At 44.1% G+C, this 11,473-nt stretch overlaps 1 non-coding gene across 1 annotated transcript; it reads right to left on the minus strand.

Annotated features, from left to right (window-relative positions):
• Positions 1-2,924: 2,924 nt before the first annotated feature.
• Positions 2,925-3,031, minus strand: LOC118982759 (U6 spliceosomal RNA). Its single transcript, XR_005065599.1, has one exon. It is a non-coding gene; the product is annotated as a U6 spliceosomal RNA (small nuclear RNA).
• Between the last annotated feature and the right edge of the window lie 8,442 nt (positions 3,032-11,473).

Here is an 11,473-nt window from a genome sequence, read left to right on the forward strand (position 1 = left end):
GATTTGAAAACAATCTGAGTGGTAGTTCCTCAAATGGTTACACAGAGGGTTACCATATAATCAGCAATTCCATTCCAACTATATAACCACAAGAAATGAAGACATTTCCATAACAAACTTCTATACAAATGTTTATAGAAGCAATATTCATAATAGCCAGAACATGGAAACAACCCAAATTCTATCAACTGATGAACAGATAAATAAAATGTGGTATAGCCATTCAATGGACTATTTTGTAGCTCTAAAAAGGAATGGAGTATTGATACGATACAGATGAACCCTGAAAACATTATGTTAAGTATAAGAAGCCAGTCAAAAAGAACCTTATGTTTCACATAAATTATATGATTCAATTTATGTGAAATGTCTAGAATAGACAAACCTAGAGAGACAAAAAGTAGACGAATGCTTCCCAGGACTGGGGGTGATGGGAAGATTGGGGGTGATAACTAAAGAGTACTGAGTTTTGTTTTGTTTCTGAAGCAATGAAAATGTTCTACAATTAATTGTTATGATGAATGAATGCACAACTCTGTGAATATACTACCATTGAATTGTACACTCTAAATATGAAGTATATGGTATGTAAATTATGTCTCAATAAAGATGTTAAAAATATGGTTCATGTTTTCTTCATCCTTCTTTTGGCTCAGTAGCTTCATCAAAATACAGAGCAGCCATTCACGGTGACTTGGGTGCTGCAGGCCAAAGAGCAGTGATACTCAGCCTCCTTTACATCCAGCTGAAGCCAATCTCGCAGCCTCACACCCACCTCACCCCAAAGATGGGTCCAGCTGTTCTTCCTGCTGCCTGGATCAGACTGCACTTCTAAAAAGTATCCTGGAACCTCAAAGATTGTATACAGCTAACCTTGCAACTGCCAATGGAAGACACTGGGAATGACCTCCAATCTGGTCCGATGTTGTTGTTCTGAGGCTCAGGGGACACTCCCTTATAAGCTCAAGAAGTCCAAAAGGTCAGTGGAGGTTACATCATCTCCATAACCTACAGAAGGGCTCCATGCATCTGCCTGCATGGGATCTCCAAAGCCAGAGGAAAGACTGATGCCTCCCCAGGACAACCCATGAGCCACGTTTCCACTTCCCTGCTTTCCATGCTACAGAAATCTCCTGTTACCAGGTCACAGCCTTGGCTGGGCCCTGGAGGCTGGGTGAGCTGCCTCATTAGAGAGGGGTGGGGGTTGCAGAGGACAGCCACACACAGGTAGGCTGATCAGTCTTGCCTGAAGAGGGTCATCAGCAAAAGTAGATTTGCCTGAAGTCAATGGAGTTTAAACTCCAAGGGCCTCCAGGGGGCTCTTTCCAATTCCACTGGAGTCTTGTGAATTTTTTTATTGCTATTCTGTTTTAGTTGTCCCAATTTTCCCCCTTCCCTCCTCCTCCCAGCCTACCGTCCCTTCCACAGTCAATCCCTACGCTGTTGTCCATGTCCGTGGGTCATCAATTTGTGTTCTTTGGCTAGTCCCTTCCCCTTCTTTCCACCTTTATTCCCCTCTCCTCTCCCCTCTAGCCACTGTCAGTCAGTTCCACGTTTCCATGCCTCTGGATCTATTTTGCTCGTTACGTTATTTTTTTCATTACCTCTTATTTTTCATTACCTCGTTATTTTTTCTCACCTCTTACAGGTGAGATCATGTGGTATTTGTCGTTCCCCAACTGGCTTATTTCACTCAGCATAATTGTCTGCAGTTCCATCCATGCTGTCACAAAAGAGTTCTTTCTTTCTGCTGAGTAGTATTCCATTGTGTAAATGTACCAGTTTTTGATCCACTCATTTACTGATGGGCACTTAGGCTGTTTCCAGCACCTGGCTTTTGTACAGAATGCTGCTATGAACATAGGGGCACACAGGTTCTTTTGGATTGGTGATTTGGAATTCTTAGGGTATATTCCCAGCAGTGGAAATGCTGGGTCAAAAGGCAGTTCCCTTTTTCATTTTTTGAGGAAATTTCATACTGTCTTCCACAGTGGCTGTAACAGTCTGCATTCCACAAATAGTGCACTAGGGTTCCCTTTTCTACACATCCTTACTAGCACTTGTTGATTTATGAATGATGGCCATTCTGACCAGTGTGAAGTGATATCTCATTGTGGTTTTAATTTGCATCCCTCTAATGGCTAGTGATATTAAGCACCTTTTCATATGTCTATGGGGCATTTGTATGTCCTCCTTGGAAGAGTATTTATTCAGGTCCTTTGCCCATATTTTAACTGTATTGTTTGTCTTCCTTGTGTTGAGTCATATGAGTTCTTCATATATTTGGAGATTAAACCTTGTTCAATATATTCTCCCATACAGTCGATTCCCTTTTCATTTTAATGCTGTTTTCTTTAGCTGTGCAGAAGCTTTTTAATTTGATGTAGTCCCATTTGTTTATTTTTACCTTTATTTTCCTTGCCCTAGGAGATATATCGGCAAAAACATTGCTACATGGGATGTCTGCAATTTTCTTGCCTATGTTTACATCTAGGGCTTTTATGGTGTCATGACTTATATTTAAGTCTTTTATCCATTCTGAGTTTATTCTGGTGTGTGGTGAGAGTTGGTGATCTAGTTTCATGTTTTTTGCATGGATCAGTCCAGCTCTCCCAACACCAGTTGTTGAAGAGACTATTTTTACTCCATTTTATGCTTCTGCCCCCTTTGTCAAATATTAATTGACCATAGAGACTTGGGCTTATTTCTGGGCTCTCTGTTCTGTTCCATTGATCTATGGGTCTGTTCTTATGTCAGTACCAGACTGTTTTGATTACAGGGGCCTTGTAGGATAGTTTGATATCAGGTGTCGTGATCCCTCTTGCTACCTTCTTCTTTCTCAAGATATCTGAGGCTATTCGGGGTATTTTTTGTTCCATATAAATTTTTGAAACATTTGTCCTAGGTCTGTGAAATATGTCATTAAAACTATGGAACACTTCTCCAATTTGCATGTTGTCCTTGCACCACGGCCCTACTAATCTTCTCTGTATCGTTCCTCTGATAGTATGTGTGCTACTGAAGTGAGCGCAGCTCCGCTGTAGTCGTAAGCTACGTTTTTATGGTTTCTATTTTCTTTTCATTTATTAAGGTGTGTTTTATTGCTCAGAATGTGTCTGGATGTTCTAGTCTATGTGGACTATTATACAAAATGTGATAAATTTAATTACTTTTAAAAATGAAATTTGTTTTCTCACAGTTCTGGAGACTGGAAGTCCAAGCTCAAAGTGCCAGCAGGCGAGGCGTCTGGTGTGGGCCGTCCCCTGGGCCTGCAGACGGCCATCTTCTTGCCGTATGCTCACATGCTGTCTCTCATTATAAGGACACAAATTATATCAGATCAGGGCCCCACTGCTGTGACCTCATGTAACCTTAATTATTTCCTCAGAGACCCCATCTCCAAAAACAACTACACTGGAGTTAGGACTTCAGCACATAAATTTGGAGGGGCAGAGGCACTTGAAGAGGGTTCTGTGTGAACTTGAGTAGAACATGCGTTCAATTCTCCTGTGCAATTCCTGATTTTCTGCCCTCTGAATCTGCCCATTTGCTCAGCTTTCCTCTTGTGACAATGAGAGAAATGACCCCTAAGGTCTTTGTATGTTGGAGCTGAAATACCACTGATTTCCCTTTTGAGCCAAAGGGAGTTACAAAGGTGAAAAATGTAGACAGCCCCTCCCGGCGCCCTTGAGAATGTCTGCAGGTGCAGTGACTTCATGCATGTGTTTTGGAGAGGAAAACAGTTGCCTTTAGAATGTGAAAAATAAAGATAAGATGGAAGTAGGAACAAAGGAGTAAGAAATTGCTATGGGGATCATGGGTCCATGGCCTTGTAACCTACACCACCATTCTTTTAACATTGTTTCTATAAATAATGACCTATTAACTAATATGTGACTGCAGATTAACAGCATGTTTTCTTAAGAATTCTAGGAACTAACTTCGAACATAACAGACGCAAACCTCCAGACATTCTGGCTCCGGGAGCTTTGCTGACATTCGACCAGTTACCTGAACAGAGAGTGTTGACTTGCACGTAGTCAGTCCCCCAGTGAAGGACTCTGGACCTCCTCCTTCTGATTCCTTTGTTCTGTGTTTTGTTCTTCCTCCTCCCTCCTCATAAAAACACCTGCCTGCATCAAATTGTAAAGATGATCCTTGTGACATTAGTCCGCCCTCTTCTCAGGCTTGAATTCTAGCTCTTGAATAAACCTACTTTCCTTCCATCAGCCCTTGACGGTCTCTCAGTTATAGACTTGAGTGCCTGGCAGCCTCACCTGGGTTTGGTATCAGCCTCAGGACCAGAGACAGAAGGACAGTGTTCTCACAAGGCATTCTGAAAGAGAATTTACAAACTCAGAGACCCTGGATCATAAGCGTAAAGGGCTATTGGGACTTTATGTTCAATGCACAGGTTAGATGCCAACCAGTCAGAATTCACAGGCATTTATAGAATCAGGCACACAGAACACTCAGTATTAAACCTGTGCCTTATCAGCCATAAAAATCTCTCCCAGGCACTGGCCCAAGCAATTTGCAAACATCACTAATCCTTACAATAAACCTATGAAGGTGCATGATATCCCCCACTTCACAGATAAGAAAACTCAGACCCCAAGGGGGAAGATGACTTACCCATACCACACTGCTGAAAAGTCAAGCGGCCAGGATTTATTTCAGAGGTGAGGCAACAGAGGTACAAAGAGGTGACATCATTGCACAAGATCACACCACCTGGCAAAGCCCTAGGATTTGATGCCATCCCTCACGGCCTGCAACCTTGCACATACCCTCCCCCACCTGACCTGTGGTTGGATCTCTGAGTCTCATCATTCTCAGGGAAGGACCTTGGATCTGCAGACATCAGGAAACCACAGGGAGGGCTCTCCCAGCCACTCCCTTGACCACACAGCACCGAGGCAAACAGTCTGGAGAGATCCTATTACTTCTGTAGAGATCCATCTGTCTCACACCAAAAGCTTGTTGGACATAGGTTGGCATTTGCTTCCAGAAACCCAGTGCAGTAATCAGGCAGTCTATTAAGAATCCCAAAATTGGCTGGTAACCAATGTTACATGTTTTTTACAATAATAATAATAATAATAATAACAACAAAAAGAATTGGGACTTCCAGCCAAGGTGGAGTTGTAGGTAAATACACTTTACCTCCTCGCACAACCAAAAGAGGGACAACAACAAATTTAAAAACAAAAAATATTGGGAATATAAGACAGAAACCTGTACGTGAACAAGAATTAAATAAAAATTATATTAAAAAAAAAAACAAAAAATAACCAGAACTGCCAGAAAATCAAACTGTATGGAAGTCTAACAACCAAGGAGTTAAAGAAGAAACATTCATCCAGACCGGTAGGAAGGGTGGAAACCAGGAGCCGGAGTGGAGAGGACCTGTGGCAAGGTGGCGGCTGGAGGACATTTGTGTGCGGATAAACTTAGAGGAACAACTGAGGCTCCAGACAGACCCCTTAAGCCAGGGTTCTAGCCTGGGGAAATAAAGCCTCAAAGCCTCTGACTGAAAAAACCTGTGGGGGTTCAGTCTACAGTGGGAGAAACTCCCAGCCTCACAGGAGAGATTGTTGGAGAGACCCACAGGGTCCTAGGATGCACACAAACCCACCCACCTGGGAATCAGCACCTGAAGGGCTCAGTTTGCTTGTGTGGAAGTGACTAAAAGCCGGCAGAGAGGAGAGTAAGCAGCACTGTTCCCTCTCGGACCCCTCCCGCACACACAACATCACAAAGCAGCTACATGGGTTGCCCACCCTAGTGAACACCTAGGGCTCTGCCTCTTACTGTGTAACAGGTGTGCTAAGACAAAAAAAAATGAAATGAACAGATCAAAGCTCAAAAAATAGAACTGAGTGAGGAAAAGATAGCCAACCTGTCAGATGCATAGTTCAAAATGCTGATAATTAAGATGCTCACAGAAATGGCCGAGTATGGTCACATAATAGAGGAAAAAGTGAAGGCTGTGAAAAGTGAAATAAAGGAAAATGCACAGAGAACCAACAGTGAAGGGACAGAACCTGGGACTCAAATCAACAATTCGGAACAGAAGGAAGAAAGAAACATTCAACCAGAACAGAATGAAGAAACAAGAATTTTTTAAAAATGAGGAGAGGCTTAGGAACCTCTGGGACAACTTTAAACATTCCAACATCTGAATCATAGGGGTGCCAGAAGGAAAAGAGGAAGAGCAAGAAATTGAAAACTTATTTGAAAGCGTAATGGAGAACTTTCCCAATCTGGTGAAGGAAATAGACTTCCAGGAAGTCCAGGAAGCTCAGAGAGTCTCAAAAAAGTTGGACCCAAGGAAGCACACACCAAGGCACATCATAATTATATTACCCAAGATTAAAGATAAGGAGAAAATCTTAAAAGCAGAAAGAGCAAAAGAGACACTTACCTACAAAGGAGTTCCTATAAGACTATCAGCTGATTTCTCAAAAGAAATCTTGCAGGCAAGAGGAGGCTGGAAAGAAGTATTCCAAGTCATGATAGGCAAGGACCTACATCCAAGATTGCTCTATCCAGCAAAGCTATTATTTGGAATGGGAGGGCAGATAAAGAGCTTCCCAGATAAGGTCAAGGTCAAGGAGTTCATCATCACCAAGCCCTTATTAAATGAAAAGTTAAAGGGAGTTATCTATGAAAAAGAAACTAAAAATATGAAAAGTAAAATGACAAGAAACTGAAAACTATCAACAACTGAACCTAAAATACAAAACAAAAACAAACTACGCAAACAACTAGAACAGGAACAGAATCACAGAAACGAAGATCACATGGAGGGTTATCAGTGGGAAGGAGAAGGGGAAGAATGGGGCAAAAGCTACAGGGAATAAGAAGCATAAATGGTAGGTACAAAATAGACGGGGGGAGGCTAAGAATAGTATGGGAAATGGAGAAGCCAAAGAACTTACATGTACGACCCACTGACATGAACTAAGGTGGGGGAATGGTGGTGGGAGGGGGGCGTGCAAGGTGGAGGGGAATAAAAAGGAGGGGAAAATGGGACAACTGTAATAGCTTAATCAATAAAATATATTTAAAAATAAAAGAATTGTGAACTTCATTATAGAACTGTTGGAAAATAGGGGCTGAGGCTTGGCAAGGGAAATTACCTAACATCTCAAAAAATAATAATAGCCAGTGTTCCTTGTATTCTTGCTAAATACCAGAAAATAATCTGAACATTTTTGTGCATTGTCTCACTTAATTCTCTAAGGTCCTAATGAGGTAGGTACTATTATTACTTCCATTTTAAAATGGGTAAACTGAGGCATGGGGAGGTTAAGCAACTGTCCCAAAGTCACACAGCTAGTGCACAGCAAAGCTGGAATCTGCAGTCTCATTCCAGAACCTGTTACCCTAAACACTGAGTTGTTTCACTAGGAGTTGATTATAGTGCGTGCCTTAAATTTTTAAAAATTTACCACCATTGGAACTGTGTAAGTTTTTGTCTTCTGTAAAATGGGAGAAACCCAGTGGCAAAATGGCATGTGTAAAATTACATTTGGTGGAGGTGCAGCTATTCAGGGGCACAACCTTAGCGTACTCAGTCCAATGTGGTGTGGGCGCGCCTATGGTCTGTGGCAAGCAATCTCACTCCTGAGTCTATATTTTACTGCAGAGAAGTTCTCACCCAGGTTTAAAGGGGAGACATGCATAAGACTGTTTAACACAGCCTGTCGTGTGGCACCCTGGGTGCGGTGTGGTTGATGGGCTCCCCTTAGTGCGCCGCGCAGTGGTTAGAAGCAGCAGACCCAGTGTAGATGCTACAACAGGGGTCTGTCTAAAAATCAAAGGGCTGAGCCCAAGAAGCAGACGAGAGAATAAGATCTGTGTCAGCCGGCGTCCAATTAAAAAAACGAAACCACTGTAAACATTTTAAACAGAGAGAGTTGGACACAGAGCATTAGGGACAAAAGAGTTGGAATTGCTGTAGGAACAAAAGCAGAAGGTCAGGATGCCCAGTCTTGCACCTGCGGGAAAGAGAAAGGAGACAGAGTTACGAAGAGCCCACCCGCTCCAGCTGGTGGCTGCTGGGTCACTGCTGCCACCACCGCTGCCATTGTAACGGAGAGAGTTGCTACTACACGCCCCGTCCCACCAAAACACTTCTCCCATAACCCCCTTCCGAGCTCCCACCATTGCCTCTCATTGGCAGAACCTAAGAGGTAAACGGCACGACAGTCTAGGAATATAGTTTTCAAACTTGCTACCCCCGCTTCAGAGGACTGTGTAGACAGCAAGTGGGAGACACAGACATGACCCAGCACAGCCCACCGCTTCACCTCCTCAGCATCCATGCCACGCACACTTAAAGTTCCAGGTGAGAGCAGTCACTACGCCCCACATTTCTGCCTAGCGAGACGCAACCATTGCTCTTACGAATGAGAACACACTCGTCTTCTCCCAAAGTATTTGGCACAAATCCCACTAGTCACTGCCTCTGTCCCTGGGCAATGTTAATTCCTCTTCTAGTTCAGTCACCAATCTCACCTGAATTTTCTGTTACCTGGAAACTATATTGTTACATTGTACATCATTAACATTTCTTCTGTAAGTGATTAGGGAAAGACAGGAGGAAAAATAATGAAGGTATACAACAAGGAAAGAGATGTGCACGCCTGTAACTGGTCCTTAGGCCTCCGTGATTCTCAGAATTTTTGTGTTTGTAGAAAACGGATACATGGCAGTTCTACAAATTGTACTTCGGGGTTCAGATCCAGACACTCAGGAGTCCCTCCGCCATTGCTGTGGAGAACCAAAGTTACCAGGCAGGTGGGTGTGCGACAAGACAGCCTTCACTGGTATAAATCAGGGAAGCTGTTGTCCGAGCTGCAGGGGTGGAAGCACAGACCGAGAAACCCAGGCCCCACAGACCTCCCAACACTGTGCCTAACGGTGAAGCTTCTGGAGCCAAAGAGCCAACCCAAGTCCAGCTTGTCCGGCTTCCTGGAGGTGTGGACCTGGGCAAGTTCCTGACCTCCCAGAGTCTCTCCTCGGAAACAGAAGACTAGATGAGACCATCAGTGTCAAGCCCTCCACAAGTGTCAGCTCTCAGGGCTAATGGCTGTCCCTGGGAATATTTTAATGTCTGAGGGCAGTACAGAAAGGACTACTCACAGTGACTTAGGTTTTAAATTAATGTTCCATTTATTAAAATAGAAATAATCTAGTTATCCTTAAGCTCTTATGACCAGTTCACAAATCTTATTATTCTGTTTATAAATAAGGCAAGATGAGAACAGTGACCTTCAGTTTTCTTTGATTAATGTCCTATTACTCAGCTTGAAGGCCATAAACTTCCTTTAAGAACTTAATTCATTAAATTTCCCTAAACACTTCGGACTGCATTTATAAATTTAATACATTGTATTTCCTCTGTAAGTACTTCAGTTGCCTAACAAAGGAAACATGACTCTAACAAGCATATAATAATGTAACAATATCTCCAAGTAATAAATTCTTATTAGCCTAAGAAATAAAATGTGTTAAAACACCAGTTTTCTTTAAAGCCCCATTAATATTCACAAAAAATGGAGTCAAATTTTTTTTCTTTGTCCAACTTAAAGTCATAACATTAAATTCTAATATACATTTCAAACTAGAAGCGTCAGGCTAAGCTGTTAGCTTTAATATGGTACATCCTCTTGACTACTACAATATTTTAAAAATACAAATATACACAGGTTACTCCTACACTTTTAACATAAAAGTTTGATCCTTGGAGCTTAATTTGTTTTGTCACCTGCACGTTTAAACCCGAACCTTCCCAGGTTATAGAAGCGCCCTTGAAGAAGCCCACGCACCCTGTCTAGTAGGCCAAGGGCACCACCCTCAGGGAGCTGGGGACGCGAGGCTGGCAGCCTACAGCCACCAGTGGACAGTTTTGGTTAGAGCTTCAAGACAGGATGGCAGATCTGAGAGCCGCAGAATCCAGAAGGCCACAGCTGGATCCTCCAGTTCTTCTTCATTGTACTTGGGATGTCAACGGGACCCCAACTCCATTCCTTTCAGATAGGATTGGCTTTGCAACCCATTCTCTGGGAACATTTAGCCCCTTACCCAACTTTCTGTGACTTTTTGTCAACTTTTATTGGTTTAGTTGGAGAGTTAGCATGCCCATTCCCCATGACCACCCTCTTCCCCCAGGTTTCTCCAATTAGAGTCAACCACTCTGCTCCCTGTCTGTGTCTTTTCGGCTTTAGCTACAGCACGGAGGTCACTTCAAGGACACCGCATTTCGCACCCCACCCCCAACCCCTCCGCATATGCTGCTGCCTAGTGCAGAGTTTAGAAGAGAAGGAACTTATCTAGAGATAGTCATTTGCTGTTTGATCTTGATTTTCCTCCCCCTGTTCAACCTACTTTCTTCCTTTTATTTTCAGGATCTTGGGCAATTTAAGGAGATTAGACTGAGGGTTGGGGAGAGGAGAAAGAGGTGGTTTGGGGAGATCTCGGTGGCCAGGAGTAGCCGTGCCCACCAAGGAGGGGACAAGACCTCAGGTGCAGGGCTGGGCTGTGGGCATCAGGGGAGGAAGTGGACCTGGCCCAAGGCCCAGGGCTGCCAATCTTGGCAAGGCTGCAGCAGAGCCCCCTGACGCTTGGATGTGGAGCTCCCGCAATGGCCTTGACACAGTCAGGATTTAAACAGCCCCACAACTCCTCCTCCCCCAATTTCTGCATCATGTTAGACTCCAGGACTCTTGCACAGACCCAGGGAGGAAGACCCCCACTCCCACCTCCAAAAGCAAGAAAGAATACATTTTTCCACAGTCCTGGCAGAGGTGGGATCGGATCAAATTTTATTTTAGTGAAATAAAGAAGAGTGCTATTTCCAGTACGCCTGAGTTCTGTTATAGTTGCATGAAGCTCTTCTGTCTGGAGGAGGAGGGAGAGCCCTGCAGGATGGGTCTGGCTCAGCCATCCAGTAGCTGTGGGGCTCCGAGCAATTTCATTTCTCTGGCCCTCAGCTTTCTCATTTGTAAAATAGGATTGAGCTACCAGGGTCCTTCCCAGTGTGGGCCCAGCTCTCTTGCCTGAATCCAGGGCTTGGAGGAGCGCTCCTCACTCACCCAGGAGTGTTAGAGTCACTCTCACTCTGTGCCAAGGAGCAGCCTGTGCTGGCCCAGAATGGCCAGCAGAGGGCACTGCCACACTGTGCGGAGTGCTCAGTGTGGAACTGAAGGAACAGGACTGTATGGAGCAAGATGTGGCATCCATCCCTCTTTCAGAGGATGAGTCCAGATACCCAGACTCTCAGGTCTCACCAGCCTGTAGGCATATGTCTCCAGGTTCCCTGTCCCCCGAGGCTCCCACTCACACATACTCAAACCCCTCCGCTGTGTGACCTGTTTGGAAGTCTCTGGGGTATCTCCCATGTGGTCACAAACCAGTCTTCACTTACAGGACACCACTGCAGCTCTGCCCGGCATGTAGGGTG

Source organism: Sturnira hondurensis, unplaced genomic scaffold (genome assembly GCF_014824575.4).
Source record: "Sturnira hondurensis isolate 20B ecotype Veracruz unplaced genomic scaffold, ASM1482457v3 Scaffold0002039, whole genome shotgun sequence".
In the NCBI taxonomy this organism is placed as follows: Eukaryota; Metazoa; Chordata; class Mammalia; order Chiroptera; family Phyllostomidae; genus Sturnira; species Sturnira hondurensis.